Source organism: Cryptomeria japonica, chromosome 4, assembly GCF_030272615.1.
Source record: "Cryptomeria japonica chromosome 4, Sugi_1.0, whole genome shotgun sequence".
In the NCBI taxonomy this organism is placed as follows: Eukaryota; Viridiplantae; Streptophyta; class Pinopsida; order Cupressales; family Cupressaceae; genus Cryptomeria; species Cryptomeria japonica.
This window is the reverse complement of record NC_081408.1, coordinates 319,204,956-319,232,387: the sequence shown is the minus strand read 5'-3', so window position 1 is coordinate 319,232,387 and position 27,432 is coordinate 319,204,956. Positions and strand designations below refer to the sequence as shown.

General features: G+C 36.1%; 1 pseudogene; it reads right to left on the bottom strand.

The window, feature by feature from the left end:
* Positions 1-2,050: 2,050 nt before the first annotated feature.
* On the bottom strand, positions 2,051-27,045 carry LOC131875112 (uncharacterized; annotated as a pseudogene).
* Between the last annotated feature and the right edge of the window lie 387 nt (positions 27,046-27,432).

Sequence of the window (27,432 nt, the reverse complement as noted above, 5' to 3'; positions counted from 1 at the left end):
TTCATTTCTCTCTGCTTCCTGTATAGTGGGACTGAAGATAGAGTTTGAGACTTCCTTCTGTTCCCCCAAAGGAGAAAAGCGTTTGGAATTTTCTTCCTTGTTTTCTGTATTTTTAACTTGCCACACCCATTTCTCTGGCATATTCTGGCTTTCAATCTGAGGTTTTAACTGCTTAGTCTCCGCCTTTTTCTTTTTTGGGCAGGATTTTGCCCAATGGCCTACTTTTTTACAGTGGAAGCATGCAAAAGGAATAGTTTCATATTCTATATGTTGCTTCTAGGCTCCCAGTTTTGAAACTAGGTCAATCTGTTCCGACATATCTGCCTCAGGGGCTACTCAAACACAGAACCTTGCATGGGTTAATCTTGTTTTTGAAGCAGTGACTGGGTCTATAGAGAGCAACTCGCTAAAAGAACTTGCTATTCCAGAGAAGATACTTTCTGCCCAATACTCAAGAGGCAATCCTGGAAGCTTTATCCAAACTGGAACCTGGGCTAGAAGAGAATCATTCATGTTTAGTTTTGGGTGCCATTTTCTTAGAACCAGGCTATCTTTCCCACCATCCAGGGACTCTTGCACAAGATCTTAGCCTTATCTTCTTCACATGAAAAGGAAAAAGACAGAAGAACTTTGGGTAATGCCGAGACCTCAATGTTTCCTTTAAGGGCCCATTTTCATTTGACAAAGGCCCTAACAACTTCAATGTTTGGGCGCGAACCCATAAATTTCCCTACCAAGGAGTTCGACATACTATTGATATTATGGTCCAGAACTTGGTCAGGGATGGAGATAGCAAAATTACCACCAGAAGGGTTAGAAATGTTTTTAACAGGAGGAAGGGAGGATTTACCACTTGGTCTAGTTCCAAAAAGGGAAGACCATTTTTTCCCCTCCCTCCCGCTATCCACGAGGTCATCTAGTGGCATGGGCCCCCCATTGGACCCTTCCCCCAGATGCCCAGAAGGATCCGCTGCCACAACAAACAGAGTACCATCAGACTGTGAGTCAGCAATAGGAATTGGGAAGTCTGGGGGCTTGTCCTTATCACCAATAGGACCAGCGCCATTGATCTGGCCGCTCTCACTATTGGAACTAGGTTTCCCGCCTTGCTGAGAATTTAAAATTTGAGCTCCCGCTCCCGCTCCCGCTCCTCCCATGTTTTTTGCAAAATTCCTAAAAAAATTCCTTTCTTTGTTACATTAGATTATTAGTGATTATTTATTTTACTTGAATTAGATTAATGGTAATTATTTATATTGCATGATTAAGAAATTATGTACATATTTTTGGTAGTTTTAAACTCAAGACTTTTTCTTAATTAAGAACAAGGCACTAGTCATACTTGCATTATTCATATTTATTAGTGATTATTTATCTTACTTGATTTAGAAAATATATTTTGATTTTTCATTGACATTTCAAGAATGTTAAGTATTGGATCTTTGCGAAGTATGTTTTTTCAAGTGAACATTTTCTCTGGAAGTATGGTTTTATGTACATTGTTAGATTGGTAATATAATGATAAAAAATTTGTAATGCTAAATAATTAATTGTGTCTAGTTTCCAATGTATTAAAACATTACATATAAAATATCTTTGTCATTATTTATTGAATCTCAAGGAAAACTATTTTCATTAAATTACTACACCATGTTAAAAAATAGAGTTTTATGTCAAAAATTCCTAACCTATTGGTGAAAAAGAAAGATTATTAAGAACATACATCATGCATGCATATGCAATAGAAAATACACACAAATTTGATATAAGCTTTTGAGATGATATCATTAACATAATTTAAACTCTACGTAAAACATGATTTATAAACGTAAAATAAATGTGCATAATAAATGAAATGTATCTATATAAACATGTAACATAGGAAATGTCTAGATATAACATCTAAAATAAGTCTACAAAAGTACATAAAAATGACTGAAATGTCCACAATGTATCTAGAGAAATGTCAGATCTGCAATTGTACAACAATATATCTCTATCTCGTGCCCTAACTTGATCCCTGTGATCCCTGATCTGATCCATCGCCTACTCAAGGTGCCTACATTGTACACAATTTCCATGTTAAAAAAAAATAGTGTACAAACATGTGTGTACCTGTACAATCATTTACTATATATATATATATAAGAAAAAAAATAAGAAACACATGAATTTAAATTTAAATATATTTATATAAATTTACATTTGTATCTCGATGAATAGGATCACTAGGTGCCTGCAAATCTCCATAGCTCATAACCATCATAATATCCTATAATATATTGAAAATTTCAAAAAATATGTTATTCTAAATTCTCAATTCAAAAAATATGTCATTCTAAATTCTAAATATGTCATTTTAAATTGTAATATATATATACAATTAAATCAAATTATAAATTTTGGTTTCTTACCTTATTCCTCTCCTCGAATGCATGACTGATGCTAGATATCTCAGAAGAGTGTAATGACACTGCATCTGGATCAATACCCTCATCCATAAGAAGAGATGAAAAACCTCCTCTTCGAACTCCTTGTGTCTGTGGCGTAGAATTAACTGTAGTCTCAGGAGGTGTAGGATCAACACATGTTTGTTGCGAAGGAGTTATAAGAGGTATCAAAATATCCTCCTACCTCAGACTACCACCTGGCCCTGCATCTCCACCTCCATGGCTGCTACTAGTGGAGGGTCTCCATAGTACTCCTCTAATGAACTCTGGAATATCCTGGGGAGGAATACCAAGTACTGTAGAAAAATCCTAATATGAACCATCAAGATCACTCACTAAAAAGGAGCTCATCTTTCGCAGATGATCCTCAAGTAATTGTGCAATCTCTGCAAGCGACGGTAGCTCATGATGAATATAAGGATCATAAAATGGATTTGAAGGATCAATAGTAGGTGTGGTACAAGAACACAACATATATCTACCAATGCAATCATAGGTCATCTCGTCAACCTGAGTCACAATGGTGGCTATGCTAGAATACATGTCGACTCACGTGTCCTCAACTGCCATATCTCTGTTAGGATTGATAATAGTCCCAAAGATACTGAGAGGGGGGGTGAATTAGTATCTAACTGGTTAAAAAAATATTTGACCTTATTAAGTATTTTGCATTCCAAAACAATGTACTGGTAAACAAGAATTAATGCAGTAGATATGAATAGTAAAGACAACATAGAAAACACACCATAACACAAGATGTTTAATGAGGAAACCTAGTGTGGGAAAAACCTCAGTGGGATTTGTGACCCACAATATTCACTCACTGGCCAATGAAAGGATATTACTTACAAGAGGGGCCTGCACATGTAGGAAGGCCAATTGTCTAGAGCTCACTACTCAATTACAAAAGGAAGTCTCACTGACTTACAAAATAGATTATGAAAATCCAATATAGTGTACTACTACAAAACAACATCTGCTATGCCAGATTTAGTACTAGTTTAAGCTCATACAATAACCATAAACCCTTCTACAAAATCTGCCTTAATATTCTCTCTACATATCCATCATATCTATCCTCTATGTTGTGTCGCTCAAAATGATCTACAAGATCTCATACTTATATATGAGTCTTCTTACAATATGTCATGTTGGCTTACAAAAAGATATTACAATTAAATACAAAATACAATAATCAAAATCCTGTTGGCTAGGGTGCCAGTAAACATCATTGTCACTGCCGGTGAACTATCTGTCAGTGTAGAGTCTGTCGGTGCTGGTGCCTACCGGTTCCATAGGATTGAAAGGTTTCCGTCAATGACAACACCTTCAATCACCTTTAACTATGATTAGAGTGTGCAATGCCAACAATCTCCTATGCCACTTGTGGTAAAATCCAAACCTTTTGGAAGAACCAAAAGGTTTTGACCCACCATTGCCCTCTTACTAGGGGGTTGTGGTAGATTAGGGTGTCTAAATTTATCTCTGAACCTCCCCTTACCTTGGCTAGCATGCTGTGGATAATCAGTGTAGTCAACATCATAACCTAGGCGAAATTCTGCAAATAATTATTTGCAGAATTACTATGGCAACTCATCCTTTTGCGGCCACATATGATGTGCCGCCAACCATCGTGAGTATATGAACAGTGTGACAAGATCATCCTTGCATTTAGTGACTCGATAACCTCTAATGACTCTCATATCCATGTAAACAGGGAACATTTGTTTGACATTTGTAGAGGATACATCCCTATTTACTTGTCTCCATTTAACAATGCCAGAGATAGTGTGGGATAAAGAGGCATAAAAGTGATCAATATTGTGAGATTTTGCCAAGATCAAGAGCTCAATGAAAAGTACAAAATAAAGACGAAATATTGATAGGAATAAATTATATTCTATCAAGATGAAAATACTGATGAATTGGATCATCAAAATTTACATACAATGAATATGAGCCTGCTTATATAGGCAAGGCTATATGGATATGTGAGCACACAAACATGACATGTGGCTCAATAAGAAACAAGGGTAGGTAGGAAATAGGTGTGGTAGGTAGGAGAAAAAATATAATATTCCACATGAGGTGGATCACCCACTAAATGTGGAATGTAACAACAAGATAAGACCACAAAAGGTGGAAATTATCCTACACACTATCCCAATGTGGCACAAACACCCAAGTGTCTCATACCCAAACTACTATGATATGCAAGTACCTAAGTAAACTTAAGTAAGGTGTAATAATATCCAAGATGAATAATTAATTACACCAACACCCCCCTTAAGTGCAACTTAGGGGAATACACTTAAGTCTACAATGCAACTAAGCAATGCAAGATAGGTCCCGACTACTAGGCCATGTTAGGTACCCACGTATAAATGCAAATGCATGCAAACCAATGCAATGAAATCTCTCATAAAGTGGGAAAAGAGAGAAAAACACAATGGGGAAAAAACCTCCCCCAAAAGAGAGATGCAAAATATATACATAGAACTATCATAGAAGTATGTGAAGGACAAAACCCCATGTGAGATAAAAGTCCCCCCCATATGAGAGAAGAAGAAGAGAGACTAGGTATCCCCCCTCAATGTAGAATCTACACCAATGATAGAAGCTCAATGGTGTATGAAGAAAATACTCCATGAACATCGAACAACGTTCCTCCCCTTGGGAAGAAACAAAATGAAAGGTGTATCCATGAAGTCTCCCCAATCATGAAGGGAAGATGTAGGAAAAATACTCATGATGAATGGAATCTCTAAAAACTGCTCACATGCCCCCATGTCGGTGCTGAAAGTTATCCCCTCCAAAGGTGGTGAACTACTCCACACTGCTAAAAAAGGAACTCCAAAGACTCACTTGTCTCCTCTAAAGATAAAGAGACCTCCTCCAACTGATGTACAAAAATATCCACAATCATGTCAACCTTTAAAGAATGATTATGTAGAGAATGCACAAGAGGGTCAGAGTATTCCCTTGCAGCAATCGAAGAAGGATCATCTTCATCAAAGAGAAGATGAATGTCATCAATGATGTCTCCCAAATATTCAATGTAGGACTCCATAAACAAACCTACAATGTATGTCAAGTAGGCATCCCAATCAACTAAAGCTAGAAGACAAATGATATCTTGTTGCATTGAATCACAAGAAGGAAAGACTATCACACTAGCTGCATCATCAAGTGCAATAGGCGGTGTGATATCAATAGGAGGAGATGAAATGAAAGGCTCAAGAATGGGGTCACATGTGAGAATCCCCAAGTTCAAGTACCCAAAGTTCTCCTTGAAATCTGAATCATCAACATAGGGAGAATCAACCTCATCAATAGGATGAAAATATGAAAAAGAGTACAATAGAGATGCATGATCAACTATCCCAGTTGCAATGATAGCTCTAGTGTCCAAGTCTCTAATGATAACGAAATCGGGTGTGAACTCCACAATTTTCCTAGTTGCTCCATGTGTGATTTGATAGATGGAAAGAAGATTGTTTGTTAAATGGGGTACACACAATGCATCATTGAAGGAGTTATCCCCAATGGTAATAGATCCTTTCCCAATCAAATCCATGTATGTTTTATTACCCATCAAAATATGCGGCGTGGTGAAAGGCTCAAATGAAGAGAACATAGACTGCAAAGATGCCATATGTTGAGAAGCCCTTGAATCTAGAAGCCATCTCTCAAAAACATGATTTGTAGTAGCACAAAGAGCTTGTCCCTTTCCTTTATTTGTCCCAAAAGAGTGATCATTTCCTTTATCTTTTTCTTTGGAAGAAGAAGCCGATGTAGACATCCTAGAAGGTAGGTTGATTTTGTTCTTCTCAAGAAGATTCTTCAATTCATCATTATCCTTCTTGTAACAATGATGTTCATCATGTCCTGACTTCTTGCAATATGCACAAAAAAGATTGTCCTTATATGATTTCCTCTTAGGTGAGTCACCTTGTTGTGGAGAAAAAGGTTTTTCTCCATCTTGTTGTGGTTTTGACTTAGGTTGCTTTTGATTCTTTCCTTTTCCTTGATTGCCTTGATTCCCCTTATTAGCCACCAAAGCTTGTGACTTTTAAGATTTGAGAATTCCCATCTTGGTCAACTTAGATTGCTCAAGTATAAAACATCTCCATGAATTCATCAAATGAGGGAGAAGTGTAAGAGGAATCTTGAGCTAACCTATGGGTTTGAAAGCTAGATACAAAGGCTGCATACTCTGAAGGAAGCTTGTCCAACAAGTTATAAACCAATTGAGCATCCTTTTTGTCAGTGCCACAATCCTTTAGCTTTTCTCTTAGCTCAATTGCTTTTGTGACATAATCTTGGATTGTATCAAAATCCTTGGGATCCAGTGTTGTGAGTTCACTATCAAGCTTTTAGACATTAATATCATCAACTTATCCATATAATTTCTCATAAATATCCCAAGCCTCTTTAATTGTAGTACACTTATCAATGTGAAAAATGAGGTCATCTAATATATACTTTCTACGAGTTCCAAGTGCCATAGAATTCTTAGTGAGACATTCAATTTGAGAATTAGGATCAGCCATAGGATCATGTGGTGTTGTTATAGTTCCATTTACATAATGAATGAGTCCTTTTTCTATTAGTTTACTCCATGCGTTTATCTTCCATGATGCATAATTATGAGGAGTTAAAAGTGGAAATTTAGGAGAACCCATAGCACCAAAATGAAAAAACACAAGATAGGGAGAGGCATAATCACACAAGACACCCCCCCAAATTACTCAATCAGAAACCCCCCTGAAAAAAAAATAAAAAAATAATGATTTGGCACTTTATACTTAGTGCGTATACAATGAGCCAATTGCAAAACAAGGCAAGGTGGACTTATGATTACAATATTACAACTACCTAAAATAGGCTATAAGAGACTCCAACAAATACTTCAAGTGATCTAAACTGTGATCCAAGCAAAATGCAAGTACCAAATAGGCCAAAAATGACTAAATATTGAAAGTACAATTTCTACTCAAAATCACTGCAAACTAATAGAAGATTATGAAAGTAGACAAAAAATTATGCACTTAAAAAAAATGGCGCATGAAAAGGAGGTCGTATGTCCCCAAACGAAGCCTTTGAAGTTGCAAAATTTGGGATTAGACAAGTGCAGTCATGAAGATCTACAAATTCTGAAAACTCCATCCATCAAAATCAGAAAATTTCTCCACCACTGTGAATAGCACAAAATTCTAGCCCATTTAAAAAATAATTGCACCAAAAAAGGAGAAAAAATGACCAAGATATGACCTCCTGATGTCGGATTGCAATTTCAAAAATGCAAATGAGAAGGGGTCCAAAAATTTTCAAAATACCACTGACGCATTGCTGATGTCAGCAAACAACTGGCTTAAATTTGATGCGTGTCTGGCCATCGCAAGACCTTCACCTCCGCCCTGCATGGTGTTCATACTGTATGAGCATGATGATGTGGCAAATACGATTGGGCTATACGGTTGATGTGGCAGTATGGATTTGATGTGAAGGTCAAACAAATGAAATTTTGCCATGTGTTTATCCCACAGGCCAGTGGACACCTACCACGTGGTGGACGTGGGTCCTGCCTATTAAAAACCTGCTAGAGAGGGAGTAGTGGTCAGGGCTGTGAAGCAGAGGGAGCTGGGTGAAGACTGCTGGCGATAGAGAAGATTGCGGGTGGTGCCGAGGGAGGTGGGAAGGCAAGCACCGAGCACGAAGCAGCCATTGGGAGGTGGAGCAGCAGGGTCGGCAGGAGAACTGTCAAATGGTGGTTGGCTTGCAGCAACCGGAGAACTTGCAGCAATGATCGACAGGTTGCTAGCGGGACTGGCAAAAAAAATGCCGACAAAAAGGAGGATGGGCTGGAAGGAGAGCATGGGCGGCGAGCCCCTGCAATAAACCCCTCCGTAAAAAATATAATTTTTTATTTTATTTTTCAATAATAGAAAACGCTTTTACATGAAAAACTGCGATTTTTTTTTTTTAAATTGAAATTAATTTTTTTTTTTGCAGAATTTTTTTTGTTGTTGAAAAATCCATACAAATATAGCAGAATTGGTGAAAAGTTTTCCCTCACCAAAATAGGTCGAGTTTATACTCGATTCTCATGGAAATAGCCTCCCAGACTCAACTGTGATGTCCAAATCACCATGACACTCCGAAAAATATCACCTCCCCAAATCCAAAAATTGAAGCCTCCGAAAATGACTAATCAAAGAAGCCCTTTAGGCTCTGATACCATGTGAGATTTTGCCAAGATCAAGAGCTCAAGGAAAAGTATAAAATAGAGACAAAATATTGATATGAATAAACTGTATTCTATCAAGATGAAAATACTGATCAACTGGATCATCAAAAGTTACATACAATGAATATGAGCCTGCTTATATAGGCAATGCTATATGGATATGTGAGCACACAAACATGACATATGGCTCAATAAGAAACAAGGGTAGGTAGGAAATAGGGGTGGTAGGTAGGAGAAATAATATAATATTCCATATGAGGTGGATCACCCAATGAATGTGGAATGTAACAAGAAGATAAGACCACAAAAGGAGGAAATTCTCCTACACACACTATCCCAATGTGGCACAAACACCCAAGTGTCTCATACCCAAACTACTATGATATGCATGTACCTAAGTAAACTTAAGTAAGGTGTAATAATATTCAAGATGAATAATTAATTACACCAACAAATATGATGGTCATCATATGGGTTGCATGATTGGGTAAGGCCAATCATACACATAAGCTCATCTCGAACATAAACTAACATTTCCCTATTGGGAAGGACATGAGTGTTTTGAAAAGTCCGCTCTAGCTTCACTAGAGAGGCTTGCAATCTAACAATAGTCTGTGCACGAACACTCTCCCTATCCTCGGGAGTACTGTTAGGTGTTGTAGACCTATGTGGGGTCTGTTGAGGACCAGGATGCACACTCTACTTGGAAGAATGATGATAAGAACCACTAGAAGCCATGCTGTCAAATGTATGAATATATATATGAATTTGCATGTGTGCATACATTAAATAAAATCAAAAAATAAGAACTCATATACATATGTTACAAACAAGATGAGTCATTGTACAAATATTCTTTAAAAATATATTCTAAACATTTAAATGAATCAAATGTTGTTAAATAAACGTTGAAAAGATTACATTTGTACATGTAAACACTCTAAACATTGAAAAAAATTACAATTTTCATATACACATGTTTATTTTACATTCTAAACTTGAGACGAATCATGTGTTATATAAACAATAAAAAAATTGCATTCATACATGTAAACATTCTAAACAAATCTATCCTAAGTGGTCAAAGGGGTCTTATTAGGGATCTTAAGGGGTCTTATTAGGGATCTTAAGGGATCTTAAGGGGTCATAACTTTGTCATAAGGGCTCATAATGGCCTTAAGCCTCGTCATAGGGGCCTTAAGGGGTCATAACATTGTCTGAAGGGGCCAAAGAGGTCTTAGTGGTCTTAAGGGGTCATAGTGGTCTTAAGGGGTCATAACTTGGTCTTAAGGGTTCAAAGAGGTCTTAGTGGTCTTAAGGGGTCATAGTGGTCTTAAGGAGTCTTACGATATAATGGAGCCTATTATGAGACAATAGGTCCTATTATGCCGTAATAGGATCTATTATGTGAATAGGTCCTATTATGCCATAATAGGACCTATTATCACATAATAGGCCCTATTATGCCATAATAGGACCTATTATCACATAATAGGCCCTATTATGTCGTAATAGGCCCTATTATCACATAATAGGTCATATTACGACATAATAGGATAATAGGCCCTATTATGTTGTAATAGGACCTATTATCACATAATAGGCCCTATTATGTCGTAATAGGACCTATTACCACATAATAGGCCCTATTATGCCGTAATAGGACCTATTATCACATAATAGGCCCTATTATGTCGTAATAGGCCCTATTATCACATAATAGGTCATATTACGACATAATAGGATAATAGGCCCTATTATGTTGTAATAGGACCTATTATCACATAATAGGCCCTATTATGTCGTAATAGGACCTATTACCACATAATAGGCCCTATTATGTAGTAATACAACCTATTATGTGATAATAGGTCATATTACAACATAATAGGGCCTATTATGTGATAATAGGTCCTATTATATCGTAATATGACCTATTATGTCATAATACGACCTATTATGTGACAATATGTCCTATTTTATCATAATAGGACCTATTATCATATAATAGGTCATATTAGGGGTCTTAAGGAGTCTTACTCGGGGTCAAAGAGGTCTTAGTGGTCTTAAGGCCAATCATAGGGGTCTTAACCCGGGTCATAGTGGTCTTGAGGGTTCAAAGAGGTCTTAGTAGTCTTAAGGGGTCAAACTTGGGTATTAATATCATAATAGGTCCTATTATGACATAATGGGGCCTATTATGTGATAATAGGTCCTATTGTGTGATAATAGGTCCTATTATGACATAATAGGTCCTATTATGACATAATAGGTCCTATTATGACATAATAGGTCCTATTATGACATAATAGGTCCTATTATGACATAATAGAGCCTAATATGACATAATAGAGCCTATTATGACATAATAGAGCCTATTATGACATAATAGAGCCTATTATGTTGTAATACGACCTATTATGTGATAATAGGTCCTATTATGTTGTAATAGGACCTATTATGTTGTAATGGGACCTATTATTTGATAATAGGTCCTATTATGTTGTAATAAGACCTATTATGTGACAATAGGTCCTATTGTGTCATAATAGTACCTATTATGTGACAATTGGTCCTATTGTGTCATAATAGTACCTATTATGTGACAATTGGTCCTATTGTGTCATAATAGTACCTATTATGTGACAATAGGTCCTATTATGTCATAATAGTACCTATTATGTCATAATAGTACCTATTATGTCATAATAGTACCTATTATGTCATAATAGTACCTATTATGTCATAATAGTACCTATTATGTCATAATAGTACCTATTATGTCATAATAGTACCTATTATGTCATAATAGTACCTATTATGTCATAATAGTACCTATTATGTCATAATAGTACCTATTATCACATAATAGGTCCTATTAGGGGTCTTAAGGGGTCTTTCTTGGGGTCAAAGAGGTCTTGGTGGTCTTAAGCTCGGTCATAGGGGTCGTAAGGGGTCATAGTGGTCTTGAGGGTTCAAAGATGTCTTAATAGTCTTAAGGGGTCAAACTTGGGTCTTAATATCATAATAGGTCCAATTACGACATAATAGGGCCTATTATGTGATACTAGGACCTATTATGACATAATAGGGCCTATTATTTGATAATATGTCCTATTATGTCGTAGTAGGACCTATTATCACATAATAGGACCTATTATGTCAAAATACGACCTATTATGTGATAATAGGTCCCATTAGGGGTCAAAGGGGTAGATTAAGGGGTTTAAATGCATGTTCTATCCAAGTTATGTTTTGCATAATTCGACCATGAGAAAGTTGTTGCAGAAGTTTAAAGTTTTCAAGAAGTTTTGAATTATTCCTAATATTCAAAAGAAAAATAAATTTTAAATGATTGTATAGAAGAAAAAAATGACAAAACATTAAAAAAGTTTATATTTTACACATATATATTAAAAACATGAAAAAAATATTATATTTTACACACACACACACAAACACACACACACACACATATATATCATTAGTACATTCAGAGCTGATTTCCGACGACCGTTTGTTGGATTTGCAACGAATTTTTGTCAGAGTGCCAAAAAAATCAACCGTCAAAAACTCGGCATCGGATTGGTCGATGATGCCATGCCTGTCAGAAATACGACAATCCAATGGACTCTGCCGACACTGTATGTCCACCGATTACATCGTCAATCGAAAGCTTGGTATTCATTGTAATTCCGACGATGATAATTTTTATCAAAAAAAAAATTATTATCGATGAGACCTAGTGATGTCTCATCTATACAAAAGAGCCATCGAAGGAAGGAAATGCCGATGAATTCCCAAAAGGACTCACCGAAGATAATAACTTCATCAACAAAAGATATCGAAGAAAGAAGAGAGGGTCTTCATCGATGGGAAAAGTTCTCGAGAAAATAAGACTATCGGTGCAACATAAAAAGGACCCACCGAAAGGAGCGTTTTCATCAAAAGAATAATATCGATGCGAATTCAAAAGGTATCAATGAGACCCAGTGATATCTCATCAATATAAAAGAGCCATCGAAGGAAGGAAATGCTGATGAATTCCAGAAAGGACTCACCGAAGATACTAACTTCATTGACAAATGATATCAAAGAAAGTAGAGAGGGTATTCATTGACGGGAAAAGTTCTCGAGGAAATAATTCTATCAGTGCAACATAAAAAAGACCCACCGAAAGGAGCATTTTCAATGAAAGAATAATATTGATCCAAATTCAAAAGGTATCGATGAAACCCAATGATGTCTCATTGATATAAAAGAGCCATCGAAGGAAGGAAATGCCGATGAATTCCAGAAAGGACTCACCAAATATAATAACTTCATTGACAAAAGATATTGAAGAAGGCAGAGAGGGTCTTCATCGACGGGAAAAGTTCTCGAGGAAATAATACTATCGGTGCAACATAAAAAGGACCCACTGAAAGGAACGTTTTCATCGAAAGAATAATATCGATCCGAATTCAAAAGGTATCGATGAGACCCAATGATGTCTCATCGATATAAAAGAGCCATCGAAGGAAGGAAATGCCGATGAATTCCAGAAAGGACTCACCGAAGATAATAACTTCATCAAAAAAAGATATTGAAGAAAGAAGAGAGGGTCTTCATCGATGGGAAAAGTTCTTGAGGAAATAATACTATCAGTGCAACATAAAAAGGACCCACTGAAAGGAGAGTTTTCATTGAAAGAATAATATCGATCAGACAAAAGGAAGCTACATCAATAAAAGATATTGATGAGGATATAGGTTTCAAGGAGGTTAAAAGGCATGCTCTTGATATGCGTGGTTTTGTTGATGTAACTTTATCAGTGAAGAACAATAAGGAAAAATAAAGAAAAGCTTCAGTGAGATAATAGACTCATTCATCGATGAGGCATAGTGATATCAATGAAAGAAGTATTTCGATGGAAAAATAAAGGAGAACACTGAAGCCCAAAGTTTCTTCAACATAAGACCCGATGGATATCAGATATGTTTCGATGAGGAGACAACCATACTGACCGAATACAGTATTTCAATGAAGGGAAAAAATACTTGATCAAAGTAATATTTGAAACAAAAGTATTGTCGATAGAAATGAAGAGATCGATGGACTAAAGAAACAAATGATCGAAAGACATATCCTCATCAAAATGATTATTGATTGCCGCACGGAAAATCAAAAACAAATCCCAGGGAAGGTCACATCACTATTAAATTCAAACGTGTGCCTAAGTGACCGTTGTCCAAACCACCATTACTACCTGATTAAACATGCCATAAGTAGTGGATCAACATCAAAGGACACAACATTAAGGAATTCACAAGTGACGAACTGAAAGTAGGAATTGGGCGAATTCATAGATAAGGCTCAGTAATTCCAAGTAAGTTCTTTGTACACAAACCTCTTTTTAAAAATTCAAATGAAATCATCATCTAAAACTAATAAGACCAAAAAGGGAAAAGAACCTATCGCTGCAGAAGAAAAACCTAAAAGACAGAAAAGGGAAGGATGTTCTTTGGCCCAGGATCTTATTGACTAGTGCCCATCATCCAGTTTGAGGTCCAAGAAGATTAGAGCTGACAAGGAAGGCCTGGAAGACCAGTTTGAGGATCTTGGAGACATATGGATAGAATTGAGAGGGTATGGATTATTCATATATGGGTATAATAGAAGAGTTTCCCCTCAACCTATCAATAATTTATGGTGATTGAACTTAGGAAGGTTAGCTGTGGCTAATGTATTTGTGAATGTGGAGCTCATGAAGGCATTGGCAAACAATTATGACCCTAAAACCAGGACCATATATAACTACATGGGTGAGCCAATTATTGCAATCACAAAGGAGGCTATTGACACCATGTTTGAGTTGGATTGGGGATTTGAATAATTGATAGACCTTAAGAAGTTAACAAGTGAATATTTAACCTAGAGCACATTTACAAAACATGGAGACTCCCTATACATAGACCTAGGAATGCAGGGTCCTTAGTGCCACTAGGTCAAGATGACAAAGCTCCTTATGATGTCAACTCTTTCCATCCATATTTCAAGTATACCTATTACTATGTTGCCCAAGTGCTAGGGATAAAAGCCCATCCTTTGATGGATATTGCAGCCATGGTCATTTGTGCCGATTTGCAATCTAAGGACCCCCGCTTCTTTGATTTTTCTGCTTATTTGGTTGAGGTTTTGAATCATGGGTTAGAAAAGATAAAGGGGGATGTCATCAATGTTCATTTAAAGCATTATTACTTATGCATATGCTATTGTATGTGGGCCAAGATGAAGGGTTATGGCCAGAAGAGTTATGTGTTAAGACATATGACAATGCTGGGATGAGAAAACCAGTGCAACTATGGGTTTCTTCATGGGACCAGAGGTATGTGAATAATCAATATTGGCATTTTGAGGAGTTCTTTGTCAAGCCATTATATAGAGTGTTGGGATGCCTGTGCGATCATGCCCTTGCACCAGAGGTTCAAAGATTCCTAAGACCAAAAGATTTTTCTGAAGATCCCCTCAATTGAACACAATTGGGGAGATTGGTATTGCTTTTCAGACTACACACAAGTCAGGGTATATAGGTTCGAAGGGAGACCATACTTACTACCACTTACAGTCCCTAATAGAGTGGCTTGTCTGGAAATTATGAGGCAACTGTTAATAGTGACTACATAACATCTTACAAGCCATGGGAAACAATCAATTGTACCTGGGTTGTTAGTATTTTCAAAATTTATTGTGAAAAGTTCAAAGAGTTATGGCCTGCTGCAGACAAAATTGGATTATTATGGCATGGCTATGGGGGATCCAAGGCCCAATTTTGATCCTGAAGGATACATAAGGATAGCCTGGTCATCACAAAAGCTGAAGGCTGGAGAGCATAAATCTTACCTACTGGATGACCTCATTAAGAACATTGGCAAAGAAGAGGCTAGAGTGAAGCGAATAAAGTTTGAGAAAGCAATGCAGGCTTATAAATGGAAGCTTTTTAGAAGGAAAATGGATGAGAATGTGCTACAAAATATTGAAGACCCCTTGGAGTTGGCCAACAAACTTATGGAGCATGAATTAGAAATACTTGAGGGAGTCCCAACTCATGTTTTTAGGGATTACATTGATACTATTAGGAATACAGAGCCTTTGGCTCATATGTCTCCTACTTCCACATCTGGCATCATTCCATTCACTCCTTGAGAGGATTACCCCCTTGGTTATGCAGAGGATACACCGATAGACTTGGCAACAGGAGAATTGAATGTCTGAGAAGTGGCTGACATCAGATTCCTAGAGCACGAGGATTTCATTGCTGATAGTAACTTCATTTCTTCCAAGGAGTTCACCACATTCCTCTATCAACATAAAGGATCTCAAATTAGGAATAACATGAGAAATAGTGAAGAAGAGTAACAACTTCAAAAGTTACAAGAGGAGATGGATCTTGTGGTGAGATAAATGACACCTAAGAAGGGAAGACAATTGCTTAAGGAAGCTGGTGTGCTATTATACTCTGGATGGGACATGAAATCTGCCTTGTTGTTTGATGGATTCCTCAAGAAACATGACCCAAGTAGGCAAATGATGCCAAAAGAGATTGATAAACTCTTTAGAGGATCAGGATATGATCCAAATCAGAAGGCTCTTCTACAGTGGGCTATCTATCCCAAAGATAAAAGACCTATATTGGTTGATAGAGAAGAAGCTTTTGGACATTTGATGGTGCAACAGGTTGGGAAGACTGACCCTAGAACAACTACCAAAATAAATTTGGATGTCGCTAAACTGAACCAAGATCAGATAGAGTTTCTGGTCTGAGAAAATTCTACATACAAAAGCCTATATGAGAAAACCGATGAAGAAAAACAGAGGCTGCAAGCAAGATTGCTTCAAATTGATATAGGTACCAGTCAAACATAGATAACTACGGTGTTGATAGAGATGCCATGGATGCCTTGAAAAATGCTATGTATTGGAGGAACAGGGCCGAAAAGACATCTCAGCAAGTAAAAAAGGAACAACAAAAGATGGATAAGTTAGTTCTTGAGGTCATTGAGCATAGGTTCGAAAGTATGGTGCAGGTTGTAGAAATCTATTGGAAGACATACACTGGAACAATCAAAGCTTTGAAAGAGCATGAAAGGCTCAGGTCTCGGTTGGAAGGCATGATCAATCACAATAGTCTGATGAATCCAGGTGAGAAAATTGAAGTCGAGGCTTACTTGAAGTCCCATGATGAATTGGCAAATCAATTAAGGAAAGAGCTTCAGAGGCTGGATGATGGGAATACCCCTAGGGTGTCCTCTTTTTACAGTAATGGTGAGTTAGTATCGTTGGAATAGTGGAAACAAGAGTTTAGTGATGAGAAGAATCGAGCAGTAGCAAAGTTGGATCAGGACAAAGAATTGTCACTTTGTGTTAACCATATTCTATCCAATCATTTCCAGATAGAAAGCGACATGAGGACACTAAAAAAGGATGTTCTAATGTATAAAGATGATAAGTACATTGAACACATAGGAATGCTGAACTTGTTTATCTCCCAGTTTGTTAACAAAAGTGCTAATTAATAGTTATGTGCTGAAAAGCCACGATGCTTTGTGACAATGTATACCCTCATATAAATGAGGGAACTTTTGTAACAATAAGGATCATTAGATAAGAAGTAGAATATAGCCTTAGGCTTACTATTGTACCATTTTATGAACATACATAATATAATCAGTCATCTTTCCTTTGTTTATATGCTGTGGATTATTGCGTCTTTATGTAGGTAGTTGTCTGTGATATTATCTAAAGGAGATAAGGTTACTTGTGTTCTTCCAGTAAAACTCTATGTTTCATATTGTGGATTTGAATAAAAGATTTACTTGCGAATATAGTTTTGTATATAGTGCGCCTGCATATTATTTCAACCATGGTGCGCCTACATATGTATATAGTTTTGTTTATAGGTGGAAAGCCCGAGGTTCAATGTCAAAATTGGTTTCTCTGATACCATATGTAATATTCCATTAATTCTATACTTAAAGAAAATAAATTGTGATCTATATTAAGATAAAAAATTGAGCATTTCAAAATAAAACATAACTACTTTAGTTGAAGGAGAAAACTAACTAAATGTTCTTCAACATAATAAGAATCTAACTAATTTATCTAAAAGGAAGGTAATCTTTTAACGATAAAAAACATTGAACAAATATTATTAAGCTAATCAATATGAGAAGGGAATTCAAATGGAAAGTTTCATTTTTGAGGGAAGAGATAAAGGTTCAGAGGTTAGAATTCATTTAACTTTCCAACTAAAACTTTTTGTATCAAGCCTGGACATAGTTTGGAATAGGGAGAGCATCATCAAGGGCTTCTCCATTCAATCATAGACTTGCCAGTCTCCCATGCCCCTTCCAATTGGAAGAGACCCAACCCTTCATGAGGGAGCATTCTAAGGATTGGGTCTCTTTTACGTTTGGCCATCTGATCTTGGTGTTCAAAACCTACACGTAACTAGTTAGTCACACACTATAGGTAACCCCTAACTACTATGACCATCTGACTAGTAGGTGTATCTAGTTCATGTGATCTAACAATCACTTAGATAAAGCATCGCCATCCTGGTCAAGGTTTTAACATTGCAAGCACCAATGTGTTGTTAGTGTTCACCTCCCTTGCTCGACTTGTACATCCAATTCTTGAGCTCAACCAACTCACTAGTTACCAACCATCTAAACAAGCCATCTGCTTAATGTGTACTAACAATAATGGTTATTAATGACCATCATATGATAAATAGCATACACTTGAGCTAACTAACTCACTGGTTTACTAACCAACTATCTAGGAAATTGCTTATTGTCTACTAAGAATAATGGTCATAAATGACCATCATAAGATAATTAACATACACTTGAGTCAGTTGATTCATTGGTTACATAACTTCTAGGTTTAGCTGATCCAATTCATTACATAACAGTCTCATGCATTAATGGTTTACAAGGACCTTCATGGGATTGTGACATAACCCTATAAGCCAACTGCTACAAATCCCCTATCTCTAACAAGCTTTAACTGTCATCATGGAATTAAACCTAATACAACATTGGTTCCCTTATTTAGCTAAATTAACACATCATATTATGACTCAACAAAAAATACGGTTCTAATATATTTTTTTGTCTTTATATATTCCCAAAAGTATGCATCTAATTGAAGATAAGAATCCTTCTTCAGGTCTTGCAACCATGGAGACTGGTTATAATCTGATTATAACCGATGTGCACTGATTCCAAGATGAACCATATTCGGTTGAACTATGAGTTAAGAGTGGAAAACAAATAAACATAGAATAGCTGCAATACTCAGATATTATGCCCTCATGGGCTAGCAATCATATTCTATAGTGAATGCTCTAAGATTTCCACCCAACCATACTATGCACAATATATGAATGCAGTATTCAATTTTCTTATGAATAAGGTAAGACAGTGTATTTGAGAAAAGTAACAGAATATCTTCATGATTTATATCTGTGAATAAATTTATCTTCCTTAAGTTCAAGACTTGATAATGAATGAGTAAATCATTTAGGCTCTACAATTTATCTTAACAAGAAAGATCATGAACATGCAATAGCTATACATCGACTACTCAAGGCAAAATTTACATGGCTATGCAAGACAGAATAATCACAGTTAGGCATGATAGTATGTTCACAACTATCAGAGCAAGATTCTTTTCAATTCATTTTACTTTTTCTTTTAATGAGAAATATTTCCATAGTCAATTAGTGATACATGATTAACCTCTACATTTTAGTCAGATATGAAATAGATACATACCTGATGTGAGAGGAAACGAGGAAGGAAATACCCCTTGAATGCAACATTTGCATGACTATGATAGAAGAGAATCTAGAACAGTCTTTATTTCCTCCTTCTTTCCCCACTACTAAAAGTTCACATATGCAAAGGAAAAACAACTGATTATATTATATATATTCACCAAAATAGTACAGTGGTAAGCCCGAGGCTATAATCTACTCCTTTCTCTAATTTTCCTCTATATAAAAGTAATATAATATCTAATACTACATTAATAGTATTCAGATTTGCTAAATGTAATATAATATCTAATACTACATTAATAGTACTTAGAATTGCTAAATAGATAAATAAGTTTTTAATCTATAATGTAGATAGATGTAAAATTTCAATCTATTAATCATAAATGCTTTTGGATATTAAGTAGATGATATCCAATCCAATAAATATTACGATATAAAAGTACGGGAAGCAGTGAGCAAGGTTTTTTACATATCAAGAAGTCAATATTAAATAGATAATATACTAATCGCATACCTCATACATTTCATTCTTCATCATCATGAACATCAAGGTCATCATCATCATCATCATCATCATCATCATCATCATCATCATCATCATCATCATCATCATCATCATCATCATCATCATCATCATCATCATCATCATTATCATCATCATCATCATCATCATCATCATCATCATCATTATCATCATCACCATCACCATCACCATCACCATCACCATCACCATCACCATCACCATCACCATCACCATCACCATCTTCTTCTTCTTCTTGTTATTCTTCATCATCATTGAGAAACTATCGATCGTGATCATCATCCACTTCATCTTCTACTTCTTCAATATCTTCTTCTTCCATCACATTATACTTTATCGGCCTTACTCTTGGATCATGTCTAACAACAAATGACCAACCCAGTTTATGTGGAACCTCTTAGTAAAATACTTGCTCACATTGGCTTGGAAGCACATATGGCTCATCCCCAACTAGTTCAAATGACCTTGTATTTAGCATTATAAAACCATTATCATGTTCAATAACAGTTCTATCAGGATCATTTTTATTCAATCGTAGCCTGTACCATTTGACGATGAACAAAACTAATTTGAAAGAATTAAAGTCACACTCAAGTATATCATCCAAAATGCCATAGTATCAATTTTGAGACTATTGAGGATGAATGCCATTTCTCGATGAAATATTTGTCACCTCAAAGACTGCAGTGATGCCAGAATCACAAGTTTTCTTTGTGTCATCCAACTTTTTTATGCAAAATTTATGACCATTGCAGCACATAGCGTTGTGGTGTTTGACCTGCGATATGTCAAACATGTAAAATTTATTGCATTGTGAGTTGATAAACATATGGGTGATTAATAAATTTATAGGTACCTATTTATCTCTTAAACCATATGCTAAATTAATTTCCCTTTGCGTAACATTGGAATCTCCATTATGATGTGCTTCTTTAACCAGTGAAGCCACACCTTCCCATGTTAACGTGCATCCAGAATGTTGACAACGTTCAATCCATACCATCATCCAATCAAGATTGTTTGCAATATACAAATGTAGTGCATCCCACTCTTGACCAACTGTACAAAAAATAAATAGACGTCTTACAATTGATTTATTTTGAAGATTAAGAATTAATTAACTACAATAACATCTTATAATTACCTCTCATTTTCCTCAATCTACCTTTCCCCGTCAAGTACTCCCCTTCGAATTTGTTAGTGGTGTTGGGATCCCAAATGCGATCTGTGTGGATCTTTGCTGCAAACTTAGGAAGATATTCAGAAATGTACACCATAGTCTGGTATACCATATATCCCTCCACCATAGAACCCTCAAGATGTGCTCTTTGTCGAACCAAAGCCTTCAAAAATTTAAAGTGCCTCTCAACCATCCACATTGACCTAGTGTGTATAGGTCCACACAATTCAATCTCCTCAACTTTGTGTATGAGGTAGTGTTCTTGTGCATTGAAAAAAGCTGGAGGTAGACACTTTTGCATTTCACACATTAAATGAGGAATTTTTCTCTTCCAATATTTTATATCGTCTTTATGGATTTATTTACATGACAACCACCTACAAGGTATTCAAGAAGCAAAAAAATATATTATATAACAAGTAAAACAAATCACAAATATAATATCTATACAACGAACTAAACAAATATCACTACTTACCTCATGTATTTTCCAAGATCATATATGACTTGCTTGACATTATTATCGAATTCATCTGAGAGAGATAGAGGTAGAACGTACTGCAACAATTATAAAATTATCTTTTCATTTTTTTGTAACATAATGAAAAGTACATGTACGCGCAGTACTTAAATACATACTAAAAACACAAGAACATGAATTACCTTAATGAAGGTATGCCAATCATGTGTTTTCATCCCTAGCCCAAATTCACTTTTCTTTGATATGAGATTGTTTATGTTCGCAACAAATCCTGTGGGAAATCAAATTTTTTGTATGACTTCTTTTATAGCATTGCTTTGCTGGCCCGTTAATAACCAAGGAAGCTCACTTATATTATTGTGGTCTCCATGGCTATTTGATTGAATGACATTTATCATTGCATGATTGGAATCCTGAATGTCATTACATATTTTGACAATTTTTTCTTTGTCACACCTTCCATCCAATATTTTCCATACTATCTCTGTTATATTCTTTCCAATATGCATACTATCAAACAAATGAACAATTTGTAACTGCTCGTAGTATGGCAACCTACTAAATTGTCGAGGATAACTTTTTAGTCCCTTAGGAAGGTGGTCATTTATGCGTTCATGACCTTCATGATCATTAATCACATCATCAATAAACAAAGCAAAATAGAAAAGATGTTTTATGACAAACCAATAGATGGAATGGCATTACCTTGATGATTAATTCTATTATATTCCAACTTCCACAGGTGAGGTGTCATTCTTCGTGGCTTTGATGTATTCTCTTCTTTCCCATTGAAAAGATGTTTTTCAGTATTTTGATACTTATGATTTTTGTGGATAAAGTGCCTATACTCATCAAACACCTGCTTTCGTAAACTTTTTGAATGACGAGATTTCATCTTTGGACCACAAATAGGACATGCAAAATTTCCCTTTGTTTGAAGACCTACAAGATAATGTATAATTGGATTAAATATGATAATTTTTTGAATCATAATGTTCATGCACAACTTAAACACTATAACATACCACAAAAATGTGTTAGCCCTGGGGCATCGTGTATTGTCCATAGAAGCATCGCATGGAATTGAAATTGTTTTTGTCCTATTGGTCTAGAGACGTCATACATAGTGACACCATTCCATAACTCTGGCAACTCATCGATAAGAGGATCAATATATACATTCATATCTTTAACTTGGTACTTACCTAATCAAATGAACAAAAAAATTACATAATTATTATGACCATTTTACTGCAATATTTATAATTAAATTTAGACGACTATATTTAAATGATAAAATACCTAGAACAATCATTGCCAACATTATGTGCTCCCTCTTTATTGACATCCATGGGGGAATGTTATTGTTGATAACAAAAAAATGCCACACTGAGTAAACAGATCTCATCTCTCCAAATGGATTGACACCGTCCGCTGCCAATGAAAGCCTGAGATTATGAGGTTCTTCTTTAAAGTGTGGCCACTTTTCCTCTATGTCCATAAATACTGAACCATCTGGAGGCATTCAAATAATGTCATCTTGACTTCTATTGTGTGCATGGTAATCCATAAATTGTGCCAAGCTAGTGCACTTGAATAATCGTTGCATACGTGGAATAATGGGAATATAGTGAAGAACCTTGCGAGGAACCATTTTTGTTATTTGATCTGTTCGATATCTATTGATATGACATTTAGGACATTCAGTTCAAAATTCATGTTGTTTGTGATATATAATATGATCATTGGGACAAGCATCTATTGCTTGATACCCCATTCCAATATCTTTCATAATGACAGATAATTCTCAGTATGAGCGAGGTAGAATATTTGATGGTGGTAACAAAAACTCACCTATCAATCTACAACAAAAAAATATAATTTGTTATAATAAATAATATTAATGGTACATCATGATTCATAGTTTATTAGGACATATATGACATACCTTAACATACGTGACATTGTTATGTTGGATAAACCATTCATAACCTTCAAGTTCACCAACAATAATACAACGGAGAGAAGAGTTGCCTGTGAGCCTTCGTAAAGGGCCTCAGATGCCTTCTCAAGTAGAGGGACATCATGAACAACATCAAGGTCATCTTCATCATCATGATCAGCTGCGTGAGTACTAAATGAGTCATGGATCAATGTATTTGTACCATCATCTTCAATTGTGTTTTTTGGCTCATGATCATCATCTTCCATGGGATCATTATCTTCAGCTTCGATATTCACACCTCCATGTTCATCCACTTTGAAAACCATATTCTCAGGGTTGTGTTGATCCATACCATGTGCTCCAGGGTGCTCAACCTATATAAAATTGATAAACATAAATAAACCGTGATCATGATCTCATCATCAAGTGATTTATTATGTATATAAATTGTCAAAACGATATAATGGAAAAATTGCCAATGGATGATAACCATGTCCACCTTCAACGTGACCATGCAACCTACAATGTTTCTTCACTATTTTGATTATAAGTCTTCTAGTCTTTAACCCCTTACAAATTTTGCATGGACAATAACATTTTCCATCACCTTTTCTTTTCAAGTTAGACCACAATCTAGCAATTGTCTCCTTATTTTGTTGTTCATTGATATTGTCTGACATGGTCTTTCTTCCCAGGCAAGAAAATAGAAATTATCATCATTGAACAAAGCATCTTATTGAATTTAGATTTCTAGTTTGCTTATGGTACATCACACAACATGGAAAACAAGAAATACTCAATAAATAATAGGATTCATTGATCTAGTATTATCACAATCTACACTTGGCCTTCAATATTTTCTCCTCCTAACACTGTTTATCCATTACCTGTCAAGTACATAACTCTAAAACTCATGGCTATTAAAATACATAAGACAACATTGTAGAATCTTATAATCATTTGTTATAAAATCAAAGCACTTGGGAGTGAATCTTTTGTTTGTCACAGTCTAGGAAAATGGTGTCTACTGGAGCCTTGAATAATTGACTAGAAAGATTTTTAATTCCTTTTCTTTTTCCTTCTGATTTTTTCATTGTCACTTCCATCCTCTGAGTTAGATGCCCTCACCCTTTTCTTTCTTCTTGTTTTTTCATACTCATTGTCATGCTTTGAATTATTTTTCTTTCTTTGTGACTCCTTACTTCTCTCACTGTCAGTTTCACTCTCAGAATCTGAGTCTGATGTATCAGAATCTGACGAACTTGATGAACTAGAAGAATTGTCATTAGAGGTAGACTCATCTGACTCAGGAATAGACTTTTGCTGCTGCATTACAAGCCTTGGCATATTCTTCAAATAATCTCATAAACTCTCAATGATACCACCAAGACCAATAGAAGTAAAAAAATTGATAGAAAACCATGAATTTTTGGGATTGTCCTTTGGAGAAATTGAATCAAAAGACTCCTGCATTGTTGGATCGTTCAACCTTTCATTAAGCAACAATATACCAAGCTGCTCTGCCAACTCCTGCAAGAGAATCTTTATAAAAATACAGGAAGAGGAAGTAGTATCTTCCTTTGTCAGACGTATATAAGAAAGACAATGCCATGGAAGAGCATCTATGCCAAGTAAGTGGGCCAAAAACTTTGCAACATTACGCAGTTTATTTGTTTCCAGCCTGTGTATCATAGAATATTGTTGTACAAAATCTTATCAAAAAATTCCTCATAAATTTTATTGATCATACAAAATCTTTGCCCAAGAAGACCATAATAATGAAGGTATGTTCTCTCTTGACGAGGTTCAAGCTTGATCTTTAGTAGCTTATGACCAGCTTCATCAAAATCAACACTTGACATGATTGTCAAATAAATTGAACGTCTTAAATTGACCAACTTTGTCTCTGTCTCATCCTGTATTCTCAGTGCTTCCTCACCTTCCTCTTCATCATCATCATCATCATCATCATCATCATCAGAATCATCACCTAAATCATTCTCCCCTTCTGCTTCATCTGAAGAAGCATCTCCAAGGATATCTTTCTTCAGTTTTTCATAGTGTTCGACAGGGACGCTTCCCCTCGTCAGAAATGTCTCGGGGACGGGAGGACGGGGACGCGAGGTCCCCTGTCATCCCACCACTGCCACCCGACCTCGCCCTGTTTCGTGACAGGGAACATGCAAGGGGCACTGACCCTTGACCCCAACTTGGGGGCACTGCCCCCAATCCCTCATTGAAAAATATAGGGGGAAACTATGCCGATAGAAGTAGGGAAAATTTAACCTCCGAGTCTGATTAGGCTCCATATAACAACACAATTAGCATTAAATAAATATTGGTATTTAGATTTAGTATTTCAAATTTATTATAGTCTAATTTGAAATATAATTCTTAATTTCTTATACTGTAATACTATCATACATCTTTTCAAAACTAGTTTTTCAAGTACTATATGTATATGTATAACTATATCAGCACCACCACCCTGCCACCCCCCACCATCCCCAAACTTAGGCCCTTGGTCCCCCCAACTTGGAAACACGTCCCCCCATCCCCAATGCCCATGGAACACTGGTTTTTCATAGGTTGCCTCATGCTCTAAGAAATTAGGATCTGGCTTGAAAACATCCAAACCAGCTTCTTGATCAAGTTCATCTTCTAGGAAAACTTCATGTGTTAACTGATCTGGATGCACAGCTGGATGACCCTTGAACTTAGCTTTGCAAATTGCAAAAAGGCCTTCAATTAAAAACTATACTCGTTTGTCAATTTCCCCTTCATGGAGAATACCTCCAAATCTTTCAAAAATCCCATAGAGACATTTGGGTGAAAGGTCTTGCAACAAAGAACCACATTCTTTCATGAACCCAACAACAACCTCTACACTGTCATCTATGGGGTTCTCTAGTAAAAGGGTGAGAAGTTCCAAGGCAATGATCTCATGTGCAACTTGTTGATTCACTAAATGAGCTATGAATTTGGCTACTGCTATCAACACGTGCTTGTCATTGTGTTTGTATGCCCTCTTAAGCTGCAAAATAATTCTTCACAAAAGTAGATTGCTAACTTCAGGAAATTTTGTATTTACCACAGCAACCAATGCAGCAAAAACATCTGTAAATCCAGGGGATATCATTTGGGATTTCATACAAGACCTACAAAATAGACCTCTCCCATAGATGAGATTCTTTGCAAACAACTTTGGAATGATGTTCTTGATGTTAGATGCATTTACCTTGTTTACTTACCCATTGATACTCTTCTGAAGGGCATCCCATGTCATGCACTGGTATTCCAGACTGCTCTTGTCTTCCACATGTTTCATCATTTGAGCCAGCTTAAATGGGGGAATCTAAACACCCCCACTTCTTCCAACACCCTTCTCAGCTCCTCTTACAACACCTTCACCATTCCCATTCTGAGATGGAGCAGACACAACACCAAAAGTTTTCACTTCCACTGCCTCTCTGTCCCTCTTGTTTCCAGAATCCCCTTTACCACTTAATTCGTGCTTATTTTTGTACATAAACCCATCAAGAAGCATGAGTTTTTGCATATAAGCTCGCCCAAATATTTTATAGTTACTTTTCATCAAGATTCCCTCAGGAGCTGGCAGATCCTGCTTCCATACTTTAATTATATTTTCTCAACGGACAATCCTAAAAATCCATGCATTGCAAACAACTTTTTACACCTTTGTTGGTTGTGGTGGCGTCACAGAGAGTTTACATAAATAAATGAAGAACATGCCAATGCT